The following is a 13,171-nucleotide window of genomic DNA, read 5'->3' on the forward strand; positions in this document are numbered from 1 at the left end:
TTTCCTTCCTGGTTCAGGAAGGTCTTATGGCTATTGTCACCTTCTTCCCTCTACTTGTCCTCTATCACTCAATTTTTGGTGTTTTTGTTGTTGTTGTTTTGGCTTGGTTTGAGACAGAGTCTCACTCTGTCACCCATGCTGGAGTACAGTGGTATGATCACAGCTCACTGCAGCTTTGAACTCCTGGGTTCAAGTGATCCTCCTGCCTCAGCCACCCGAGTAGCTGGGACTACAGGCATGCACCACTGTGCTCACTAAATTTTCAATTTTCTGTAGATATGGGGGTCTCACTATGATTTTCAAACTGGTGTCAAATTCCTGGCCTCAAGCGATCCTTCTGCCTTGGACTGTCAAAGCACTGGAATTATAGGCATGAGTCGTTGGGTCCAGACTCATTCAATTTTAAACAGAGCAAAAATTGGTTCTCACCCTTGATCTATCCCATACTGATTAGAAATGAGAGCGCTTATTCATGACACAAAGATAGCCAACAAGAGAGAGACCTATAGCTGGCCAATTAGTAAGGAGGGGGAGGCCAGGTGCAGTGGCTCATGCCTGTAATCCCAGCACTTTGGGAGGCGGAGGCGAGCTGATCACCTGAGGTCAGGAGTTCGAGACCAGCCTGGCCAACATGGTGAAACCCTGTCTCTACTAACAATACAAAAATTAGCCGGGTGTAGTGGCTCATGCCTGTAGTCCCAGCTACTCGGGAGGCTGAGGCAGGAGAATCGCTTGAACACAGGAGGTAGAGGTTGCAGTGAGCTGAAATTGTGCCACTGCACTCCAACCTGGGTGACGGAGTGAGACTCCATCTTAAAAAAAAAAAAAAAGTAAGGAGGGGGAGACCCAGGGCCCACCTGAAACTCAGATACAAACCCATTGCTCCAAGAAGCAGGTGCTCACTTCCCTCCCCACCCACCCACCCAACCTTCAGATTGTAGTTTTCCCCTTTGTAGTCTAATTTTCTATCTAAGAGGGCACTTCATTGATGTTTGTTTTGCCCTAATATTCTTTTTCTTTTTTTTTTTTTTGAGAAGGAGTCTCGCTTAGTCACCCAGGCTGGAGTGCAATGGCGCAATCTCTGGTCACTGCAACCTCTGCCTCCCAGGTTCAAGCGATTCTCTTGCCTCAGCCTCCAAGTAGCTGGGATTACAGGTGCCTGCCACCACACCCATCTAATTTTTGCATTTTTAGTAGAGACAGGGTTTCGCCATATCTTCCATGCTAGTCTCCAACTCCTGACCTCAGGTGATCCACCCACCTCAGCCTCCCAAAGTGCTGGGATTGCAGGCATGAGCCACTGCACCCAGCCTTGTCCTAATTTTCTTAGTATAGTATTATACTATGTATGGAGATCTGTATATAACAAAAAAATTCATATGGTAAAAATAACAAACATCAAGGCAGCTTTCAACACCTCCATGAGGGAGCAGACCCACCCATCTATTTCATTCATTACCATAGCTCCAGCACACAGACCAGTGCCTGGTACCCCCACTGGGCACCCCCCAAAAAATGCTAACAAGCACTTGTTGCATGAAATTACATTTTAGGGCCAGGCATGGTGGCTCACGCCTGTAATCCTGGAGCTTTGGGAGGCCAAGGTGAGAAAATTGCTTGAACAACCCAGGAGTTTGAAACTGCAGTGAGCTATGATAGTGCCACGGCACTCCAGCCTGGGTGACAGTGCAAGACCAGTCTCTTAAAAAAAAAAAAAAAGAAGGAAAGAAATTACATTTTAGTGGGGATGGAAGGAGGCTATGCCAGCTGGTATTGACATAAGGAGAGGCTAAAAAACCCTGGATGAATTGGAGTTGGTTCACCATTTTGCCTCGGGCAGCCTTGTGTGCGTTCTGTGGGGTTGGGAGTGATAATGAGTGATAATCCCTGTTCCTAATCCCTGGTTGTCCCAGGTGAGTGGGTGTCTAATATATGCAACCCTTTTATCTGCCTGGGCTTCTCTGCTTCCTGAAGGTGGTGCGCTTAGGAAGCCTGTGAAGCCGACCTGTCTGTACAAGGAGAGGCCAAGGTAATAGGATGCTATGGAGTCGAATTCAATGTGATAACAAGAAGAAAACCCGAGGGTGACTCAGACTCTAAAAATGTGTTGTGCAAGCAGACCGGGTGCCAGGCTCCTGGGTAATTTGGCTGGGCTGGAACAGGCTCCGGAGGAGGAGTGCTGGTCTCCATTCTCATAACACACGCTCCAACAGGGAGCCAAAGAATACCACGATCAGAAATTGGTCCACACTGCTCTAATTTCTCAAATAGATCCGCAGCAGAAAACACAGTTCTCTTCCTCAACAAGTAAAGTCTATTGAAGAAAAATAATACTTGAAAGTCCCTTAGTTACAAATAAACTGAAGAAGTACATTATCCTCTCCCCACATACTCTCCACATAAGCATAAATACACCGAAAATATGATGCCATTTTCCAAGAGGGAACTTTTCCAGTTTCTGTCATCTTCAATTATAGAGTTTGAATGGGGCTTGAACCTAAATTTAATGCTAGAGACTTCACTCTGTTGGCAGGGTAGACCCCACCCAAGCAGTGCTAGGGAAAGATGATGTAAAACCCATGTGTTTTTGTTTTTTTAGAGACAGGGTCTTACTCTGTTGCCCAGGCTTGAGTGCAGTGGCACAATCATAGCTCACTGCAGCCTCGAACTCCTAGGCTCAAGTGATCCTCCTGCCTCAGCCTCCTGAGTAGCTAGGACTACAGGTGTGTGCCACTATGTTCAGCTAATTTAAAAAGTTTTTTTTTTTTTTTAGAGACAAGATCTCACCATGTTTCCCAGGCTGGTCTTGAACTTCTGATCTTAAGTGGTCCTCCCACCTCAGCCTCCCAAAGTGTTGGGACTACAGACAAGAGCCACTGGGCCTGGCCCTTATGTTTCTTTAGATGAGACAAGGATATCTCTAAGGCCCCCTATTAGGCTGGCTGCCCAGATGCAAAACCTGTGAACACAAGAATGTCAGTATTACCTGGGGAGCCACCTCCAGTCACCCGCTCTGTCTTCATGCTCCTTGGTGAACAATCTCCATAAGAAGTTCATAGGTGTCGGACACGTGTGGCCAGGCCCTGGGCTCTGAAATCGACTCTGGTTTGCAGCTATATGGTTGATGCTGCCAGACACATCCAGATATGGAAAATCAACTTTATCCCAGGCTTTCTTGTGCCGCTCCTCCAGCCGCCTGCTCTGTTGGGTGTAGCTCCTTCTGTTCCATTTTGCTTCATGGGCTCTGGAAGGAGGAGTAACAGTGCACAGATGGCAAGGTGGAACCTCCCAACACAAACTGAATCTCTTCCTCCTTCTGCTCCTCATTGCCTGAGCCTACTGTTCTCCCCCGCCACCACCATTTCTATTTTCAGGAAAAAAAGGAAAAAACTTTGGTGATCTACAAGCTTTGGGTGACTTTTCCTTTGAGCAGGATAACCAGAGCAGCTAGGTGGTTTTCCAAATGCTGGCTATGGCTAAACCCAGTCTCAAACAAAATCGGAAAATCAACATGTTTCTCTTCAGATTTTCCAACAACCCCTTTCTTCATCTCTCTCCAACCTACAAGCTGCCCTTCTCCACCTGACATCCCAGTAGTGGGTGACTTCCAGCAGCTGGAGGCACTTCCCACCTTCCCCAGACCTAGGCCTGCACATTCTTCTCTCCCTTCATCTCTGTCTCTTCAGTCTGAGAAGTTAGTCTGAGGCGTGACTGCTGCATCATCAATGACTGCGTTAGAAACCCCAGCGATTCACTGTTATGTTCTTTATATGTATGATAGTTACTGGCACATGGAAGGCACCCAATACGTATTTGCTGAGTCAGACTGCAAAAGTGTGCAACTGGCTGAGACTCTTGGGGGTATTTGCATAGAGAAATAACGTAACGATAACGACTACTAGCTAACTGCCATTTACTAGTCACTTTACACAGTCTAAAAGCAGGATCTCGACATTTCTAACAGCTTGATGACCTCATATTTAATGTGGTTTTGTACAGAAATTTCCCTGGAACCCCACACATGACATTGTTTGGAGCGACCCCTTCCTTGCTTACCTATAGGCCTAATCCTGCGTATTGAGTCATTCTCTTCTTGAGCAAGTAGGACTTGTTGCTCTCTTGTCACTTTTCCACCAGTGTTTCTCTCTTAAGGGAGAGAAAAAGTTAAACATGCCTGCTTTTCAATGTCTATAGACGATTGTGGAATGTTTGAGGAAAACCTTGGACTTTTTCACAGCCACTCCCTGTCTGGGCAGCCTCGGGTCAGCCTCCTCCTGCAGTTTTTCTTTCTGTTTTTCCCCTCTGTGTGTCCCTCCTAAGAATGTGGTCCTATTTCCTGGAGCAGGAGCCTGTCTGCAGGCATGGCTGGGAAGGAAGCCCTGGCCATGAGCTGGGCTGATGGCACCTCTGGAGCTGGCTTTCCGGCAGCTGGTGACACAGCGGGTCTGGCCTCATTCATTACTAATTGTTGACGCTGTGTTCGGAGGAACGTGTTAGTAACAGCACGTACCTTGATCAGCCACACTCAGGCCTGGGTGGAGGAGACAGGTGGTGACTCACACAGTGGTGGAAGAGGGCCTGGTCACCTGGGCTGCCCGAAAATGACAGGAAAGGCAGGGCCAGGAAAGGAAATCCCCCTGCACATCACCTCCCTCCCCTTCCCACTGCATGCTCCACCCCTGCACCACAGGCACTTGCTTCTCACTCCTCTGTGTTTTTTTTTTTTTTTGAGATGGAGTCTTGCTCTGTTGCCCAGGCTGGAGTGCAGTGGCACAATCTCGGCTCACTGCAACATCTGCCTCCCGGGTTCAAGCTATTCTCCTGGCTCAGCCTTCCAAGGAGCTGGGACTACAGATGTGCACCACCACACCTGGCTAATTTTTTTGTATTTTAGTAGAGATGGGTTTCACCACGTTGGCCAGAATGGTCTCGATCTCCTGACCTTGTGATCTTCCTGCCTCAGCCTCCCAAAGTGCTGGGATTACAGGCATGAGCCACTGTGTCTGGTCTTTTTTTTTTTTTTAAGAGTCTCACTCTGCTGCCCAGGCTGGAGTGTAGTGGCATCATCATAGCTCACTGCAGTCTCAAACTCCTGGACTCAAGAAATCCTCTTGCCTCAGACTCCTGAATAGCTGGAACTACAGGTGTGTTCACCATGCCTGACTAAGTATTTTAAAAAATGTTTGTAGAGATGCGGTCTCACTATGTTGCCTAGGCTGGTCTCAAACTCCTGACTTCAAGCCATCCTCCCATCTCAGCCTCCCACAGCAATGGGATCACAGGTGTGAGCCAGCATGTCTGGCTCCTATGTTTTTACATGTCATTCCCTGTGCTTATAATGCTCCTCCCTCAAATCTGTATTGGTTTAGTCTTCCTTGTGCATCAAAGCCCCATTCAAATATTTTCTCCCCTTTGAGACTTTCTCCTGTTCCCCCTTGCAATTGAGAAGCCCTTTGTGCAAAACCACACTCTGTAGACAATTACTAAATTGTGTCATAGTTGCTCTGATGTGTCTCAGTTGCCAGCAGATTTGGACTACTTGAGGACCGGGGCTCTCCCGTGTCCATCTTTGTTCCCACTTTACCTAACCAGGAGCTGCCAATAACAGACACTCACTAAATGTTCATGGGCAGATTGTGGAATGAGGCAGACACACTCTGCAAGGGACAAGTGACACCGGCTCAATAGGTCGGACGTGCGCAGATGGTTTGAGAGCAAAGTCTGTAACTCTGGAGTGTTTTCCATCTTCAAGCCCCCTCAAAATCTATTTGCTCTTCCCAGAAAGATTCTTGCCATATATTTGGTGGTTGGAGTGGTCTTGTCACCGGCCTTCAAGAACACTGATTATTGTTTGAAGGGTACACCGCCATTGAAAGAGTAGCTGATTTCCTCAGCCACCGTGCGTGTGTCAATAAGATTTTATAAAGTACCTGTCTCAGTGCTCAGCTTTATAAGAAATGAAGTGGAGGATTCAAAAGGGGTAGAAGACATAGACTCCACTCCTGTAGACCACAAAGCCTCGTCCAAAAGAGAACGTGGCTGAAATGAGAACATGTGAATCACCAATGGTAGACCTGTGGTGGCAAGGGGAGAATCACTCAATGTTTTCAAATAAAGAAATTCCTGCTTGTCATTTCCCTGGCTCTTCCTATATGAACTTGCTCATGTTCGAAACAGCTTGACTGAAAATCAGTACTTGCAGTTAAGAACACTTTATTTTTAAGTTTTTTTGAACTTTATTTTTTATTTTTGTAGAGATAAGGGGTCTCCCTGTGTTGCCTAGGCTGGTCTCGAACTCCTGGGCTCAAGAGATCCTCCCAGCACAGCCTCCCAAAGTGCTGGGATGACAGGTATGAGCCACTGCACCCATCATTGCTCTTGATTCAGACTGAGGTGTTGATTCACGGGGCAAGATGGAATGGCATGATGGAAACTCAGTGGGAAGGATGAAACAGAGGCAGAGAATGGTTAAGAGATTCTTGTTGTAGTTCAGCCAGGAGGCTACAGGGACTAGACTAGGCTACGGGGACTAGACTAGGCTGTCATAGGGAGAGAAATAGAAGGAGTGGCCCAGATAACTGGTTGCAACCTCTCCTAACTCCCAAAGAAGGAGGGAAGGGTAAAAATTTGCCAGGATAAAGAGAGGGTGACCGAAGAAACAGAGCTTCAAGCAAAGAAGGGACTTTTTTTTTTTTTAAATCACTGAAGGCTACCATTATATTTGATTTATTTTTATTTTATTTTACTTTTTGAGACAGTGTCTCACTCTGTCACCCAGGCTGGAGTGCAGTGGTGCAATCATGGCTCACTGCAACCTCTGCCTCCCGAGTTCAAGCAATTCTCGTGACTCAGCCTCCCAAGTAGCTGGGATTACTGGCAGCTGTCACCACACCGGGCTAATTTTTGTACTTTTAGTAGAGATGGGGTTTTACCATTTGGCCTTGAACTCCTGACCTCAGGTGATCCATCTGCCTCAGCCTCCGAAAGTGCTGGGATTACAGCAATTAGCCACCGTGCCTGGCCCTTTCATTCTTCAAGTAAGAATCGTTTTACACTGACTTCCTCTCTGTCTGGGGCTGGGGATTTGTATAGGAGGCGGTGATGTGGTTTGCATCTGTTTCCCCACCCAAACCTCATGTTGAATTGTAATCCCCAGTGTTGAAGTTTGGGCCTGGTGGGAGGTGACTGGCTCATGAGGTGAATTTCTCATGAATGCTTTAGCACCATCCTCCTTGGTACTGTCCTTGCAACAGTGAGTGAGTTCTCATGAGATTTGGTGATCTTAAAGTGTGTGGCCCCTCCCACCTCTCTCACTCCTGCTCCCTCCAGGTAGGACACTTACTCCTCCTTTGCCTTCCACCATTATTGGAAGCTTCCTGAGGCCTTCCCAGAAGCAGAAGCTGTTATGCTTCCTGTGCAGCCTGCAGGACCGTGAGCCAATTAAACCTCTTTTCTTTATAAATTACCCCATCTCAGATATTTCTTCATAGTAACACAGAAACAGACTAATACAGGTAGTAAGGAGGAAACAAATTCCACAGGAAAACTGCACTTCTGCTTGAAATCTCAACTGCCCCTAGTTTTGCATCTGTGTCTTCTTAGTCCTGGAAGAAATTTGATCCCTAGGCCTTTGTTCTGCTCTCTCTGCCCTTGAGTTCCATCCACAAGTCCCTACTCTACTCTCCACAGGAAGAGGCTACTGAACTTGATGTTGGAATTGATCCTAATGTACAGACCTAACCCTCAGAGAAAGTTTGACCCACCCGTGGGGAGATGGAGTCATGACTCCAGAAGATTCTCCAGCACGCTCCTTCCCTGGGGTTGTAAGGGTGCCTGAAAGTGGAAGCTCATAGATTCTTAGAGTTGAAAGGCCCATGTGCAGGGCATCTTCTTCAGTCCCCACCCTGTATAGAAATCTCTTCCTTAACATCCCTGCCAGGCAGCAACAACCTCAGCCAAACATTACCAGGAACAAGGTTAGACAGAGCAGGGACCCTCCATAGGGGCCTGCCAGTCACCCCAACAATCTTCCCAAGCATGGAAAGAAAGAAAAATTTAGAGTTCATTCAAGGGAAGTTCCAGGAACCTAGCTAGCCTTGAGAAGTAGATGAGGAACTTTATAATCGAGAAGATTTGCTGAGTATGTAAACCTGAACATCCTGCACGTGTACCTGGGAACTCAAAATTTTTAAAAAAGATTATATCAACCCTCTGTCAGAAAACATCATGGAAAAAAATACAAAACATTTAAAAAGGTAATAGCTTAAAGCAATCACCAAGGAAGTTAGAGTCACAAAATGTTTTGTGACTATAGAAACTAAAGAAGACATCTTAACATGTGTCCCTGAGCTGTTTTTCAGAAACCCAGATGCCACTGAATGGAAAATACCATCTGCTAGAACGTAGACCTCAGAGAAGGGGAAGCTGAGGACTGAACTCTGACCACCATTCTTTATCTAAATTTCTTCCTGGGGTCCTGGAGGAGGTAACAACCACGAGCCAGAGCTAACGCTCTTTTCTGCTGGCCCCAAATTTTTAGAGAAAGCTTCAGCTCCTTAACCAATCTCAAATCAGAAAATCTTCTAATCTGGCCAGGCGTGGTGGCTCATGCCTGTAATCCCAGCACTTTGGGAGGCCGAGGTAGTGGATCACCTGAGGTCAGGAGTTCGAGACCAGCCTGGCCAACATGGTGAAACCCCGTTTCTACTAAAAATACAAAAGTGGCCAGGCGTGGTGGTGTGCTTCTGTTATCCCAGCTACTTGGGAGGCTGAGGTAGGAGACTCACTTGAACCCAGGAGGCAGAGGTTGCAGTGAGCCAAGATCGCATCATTGTACTCCAGTCTGGGCAAAAAGAGTGAAACTCGTCTCAAAATAAAATAAAATATCTTCTAATCTACCCCAGCATACCTGCTTTGAGATGTTCCCCCTTTTTAGGTCAAACCAATATGTCGCCTTCATGTATTGATTTATGGCTTTGCTTGTCACCTCTGGCTCCCCACCTTTGAAGTCCCTTACCTGTAAGCTGTCAGGTAATTCACATCTTAACCACATGCTGTCAATTCTCCTTCCTGGGCATCCTGCAATAAATCTCCCACTTTCTCTTGCTGCAATCCTGATGTGAGTATTGGCTTTGCAGAGCCCAGTGCGTGGACCCAAGGTTGGTTCAGTAACAAAGGAAATCAGGACCATTTAGGCCACTGTTGGACATTCCCAAGACCAGAAAATTCTTTATTTTAAGCTAAAATCCAATTTGAAATGAATTGACATTATGAAAAATTTATTTATTTTATTGCAATATTTTGCCCTAAAAAAAAAATTTTAGATTGCACTGAAAGGCACATAATATTTTAGAAAGCTCCAGGCATGGTGGCTCATGCCTGTAATCCCAGCACTTTGGGAGGCTGAAGCAAGCAGATCACTTGAGGTCGGGAGTTCAAGACCACCCTGGCCAACATGGTAAAACCCTGTCTCTGCTAACAAAAATACAAAAATTAGCTGGGCATGGTGGCGAGCGCCTGTAGTTCCAGCTATTCTGGAGGTTAAGGCAGGAGAATCACTTGAACCCATAGGCGGAGGTTGCAGTGAGCCAAGATTGTGTCATTGCACTCCAGCCTGGGCAAGAGAGCGAGACTCTATTTCCAAAAAAATATATTTTAGAAAGGGATGAGGGAGTTCATAATCCTCCTGAAATTATGTAATTATGTACAAAAGTATGTATATGCGTATGTGCTCTTCGTTTTTTCTTTTTTCTGCTTATTGGGTCCAGAGCTTTCATGGGACACCTAAGGGTCCTCAGTGATTCTGTGCTATCCCAGATGTGTGATGTTGAGTTGAAGGTGTCACACTTAAACAAAATACAGACAGGCCACATCTCACTCAGGGGGAGGCATCCCGGCTCCATCAGCTTGCCCAGGGTGACAGGGTCTTCTCTTTAGCCCAGAATAAGTACCCTTTCCCAATCAGAGCCCAGTGAATGTGCCATCTGTCTCAAGCCCAGCCACATAAAATCATGATGCTACCCGGGGCCTTTGTTTCGGGTAGTGCTCTTATTTTTCAGGGTGGCAGCCTGTCTGCGCCTTGACTCCTCTACGTCAGCACTGCTCAGCTATGGAAAAGTCATGAGGGATAATGGTGGTGTTTGTAGAGCCAGCATGTGTCATGTGGGTTTTCAGACAAAGGGATACAGAGACTCATGCTTTACTAACTCATCATCTGCATACCCATTCGGGAAGAGGAAATGACTGGGGCCACATCACTCCAAGCTTGTCTCTACTTGTCCTTGTGACGAGTATCTCACACACACAAAGGGACACTTTTTTCTCTTGTTTTCACTAGCAAGTCCTATGTAGGGATGACATCATCTCTGTGCTGATTTACTTTAAAATACTTTCGTGCAATCGACACCCTAGGAGGAGGGAGGAAGGAGGAGGTATTTGAAGTACCCTAATCAGACATCCACATTCCAAGAATTGTTAGTTAGCATTTGAAACATCCTAATTAGGGATCCACACTTAGGAGGGGGTTACTTAGCACTTCAAATATTGTTATTGAAATCTACCCCACAAAGGGTGTGTTCATTAGCATAAGAGATGGTGGAAGTAAAAATTTCCCTGGTGGAATGGTAGCTTTCAAGGGATGATTTTGACTGGAAAGAGTGTGCTTCCCACCATCCCAGCTGGAACAAGGTTTAAGAATGCAGCAAGCCAAAGACAATACTCCCATAGACAAACTACAGGTACAGAGCCCCATGCTTCCTGAGGCCCCTACATCCCCCCTTTCATACTGTATGTAGGACTCTGTTGTCCTGTCTTTAAAATATGGTGGCATTCCATTGCAGTGTACATTTTTATGTGCATTTTCAGTGCAAGGTGCTTACCAGAGTGTCCAGGATCAGAGAGCAGGACTAGACATCAACAGGTGAATGAGAGTTTCTGTGCCTGCTCACTAAGTCTTGCTTTCACCAGCTAATGAGTGGTGAAACCCAGTGAGTAGTGACTACCTGTCACTAACTGCTGTTTAGTCCCCTGTTCAATGGAATGGTCAAACTGGCAACACCAGGTCTCAAAGAAAATCAAAGATAAATAAACTAGAGCCTTAGCATATAAATATCCTCAAGTTTCTCCTGTACAATTTAAGATCTTTCAAGAAGGCCAGGCACAGTGGCCTGTAATCCCGGCACTTTGAGAGGCCGAGGCAGGAGGATTGCTTGAGCCCAGGAGTTTGAGACCAGCCTAGGCAACATAGGGAGATCCCGTCTTTACAAAAAAATGAAAAATTACCTGGCTGTGGTGGCACACACCTGTGGTCCCAGCTACCCAGGAGGCTGAGGTGGGAGGATCACTTGAGCCTGGGAGGTGGAGGCTGCGGTGAGATTATGTTTATAAGGAGCTCAGTGCCTGCACAGGAAAAATGTGATCATTTTTGCTTTTATTATTAATCACCTAGTTAACTTCCACTTGATCATTAAAATTCATCTCAAGTGTCTTCCTTTCTTAGAGGTTTCTCTAGTCACCTCCTTAAGTCCCTACTCTGTGTTGTCACAAAGCCTGACCAACCTCCATGGAAGCATGTACCATACTCTGTGGCTAATTTCTTTTTATGTGTTAATCTCCACTGTTAGCTCCTTGAGGGCAGGAATTATGCCTTGTTTGTTTTATGTCCGCGGTACCTACTATATAATAGATATTCAAGAAATATTGAATGAATGAACAAATGCATAAATTAGATGGGGATATACAGCTTTATGCAGAGACCCCCTGGGAGGGGTCTTTGAGAGTTACCATCCTACCCAATGGTTGAATGGTAGTTGGGGGGAAGAGGAGAAAACTGAGTTCGATTTGGAAATTACAGATAGAATTTTGCTTAATATAGAGAAGCACTTCTGTGATTACCAAAAAATGGAAAGGAATACTTCAGTGGTATTTCTCCAAAGTTATTTCAGCAGAGGTTAGTAGCGTGGTGAATTTTATTCACTCACTCCATAAGAGATTTGCCTAGGAGGTGTTGTCTATCTCTAATATTGCCTGACAATTCCATATGAGAAATAAAGGGCTATGAAACAGTCTCCCATAAACATTTGGGCTTTATTGCATGTTGATTCTATGTCTTCATACCCTTATCTCTTCTCCTAAATGTGCTTTTTAGTTTTCGAATGATCTGTATCTCTTTTTGATCAGTTCCCTTACTTACATATGTACTTATAGGCAGTTTTATTGATAAGATGACATAATCTGTGAGGCTTTTGCTTGGCTGTTGGGAAATGGAGTTAATTGTAAATTATTCATATCAAATTGTTGGATTTTAGGTCTACTTGCTGAAAACACAGGGATGGCCAAGGAGGTCATTTTGGTTTTAAAACCAGAATGGCTTTAAACAAAAAATTGCTTTAAGACCAAAAGTCAGGTAAATCTTGTGCTGAACTAAACCTCTAACTTCACAGTGTTATTCATTGAATGCTAAAAAAATTTTATAAAGCCTCCAGAGAATAGTCAAACCCCCAATAAATCCAAGTCCCACACTACTTTTTCCAATTGCAGTAGTCAATTGATGATTGAATGGGAATATTTGCAAGCCATAACTGTCTTCAGACCATGTAACCAGGAAACTAGCCATGTTGTCTCTGGAACAAGCCTTTCCACTCAGTGCGGGACACAGAGGGGGTCTTTCCACTAAGCAGACAGACTTTTTATTTTGTAAGTAGGTAAAAAATAGATCTAATCTACTCATCTAGAATGATCTTGCCATTTTTATTATAAAAATCAGAGAATGGCAGCACTATAATAAACATTTAGCAATATATATTTTTTTTCTGAGGCTTTTTTGGAAATACAGAGAGGCTTCTATTACCTTAGGAAATAACCAGGTAACTCCAAGTATTTATATCCTATACACACTTTTTCTTCATTCCTTTATGGATTTTTCTCTGTATCAGTCGAGTAAGGATCTGAGATAGAATGGAAGCTATGCTTTAAGAATATGGATGCCTCTTTTCAGCACCAGGTAGAACGAAGACCAAGATAGGCAGCTAAAATGTGATACTTCCAAGCAAGATAGATTTGAATTGATTTGATAATGATCTGATTTGGCTCTCTGTCTTGGACATAAGAACAGAACATTGGCTATATCTTGACTTCACTTGAGGCCATTTAGAGACAGGGTTTATTGACATTT

This window comes from Pan paniscus, chromosome 8 (genome assembly GCF_029289425.2).
Source record: "Pan paniscus chromosome 8, NHGRI_mPanPan1-v2.0_pri, whole genome shotgun sequence".
In the NCBI taxonomy this organism is placed as follows: domain Eukaryota; kingdom Metazoa; phylum Chordata; class Mammalia; order Primates; family Hominidae; genus Pan; species Pan paniscus.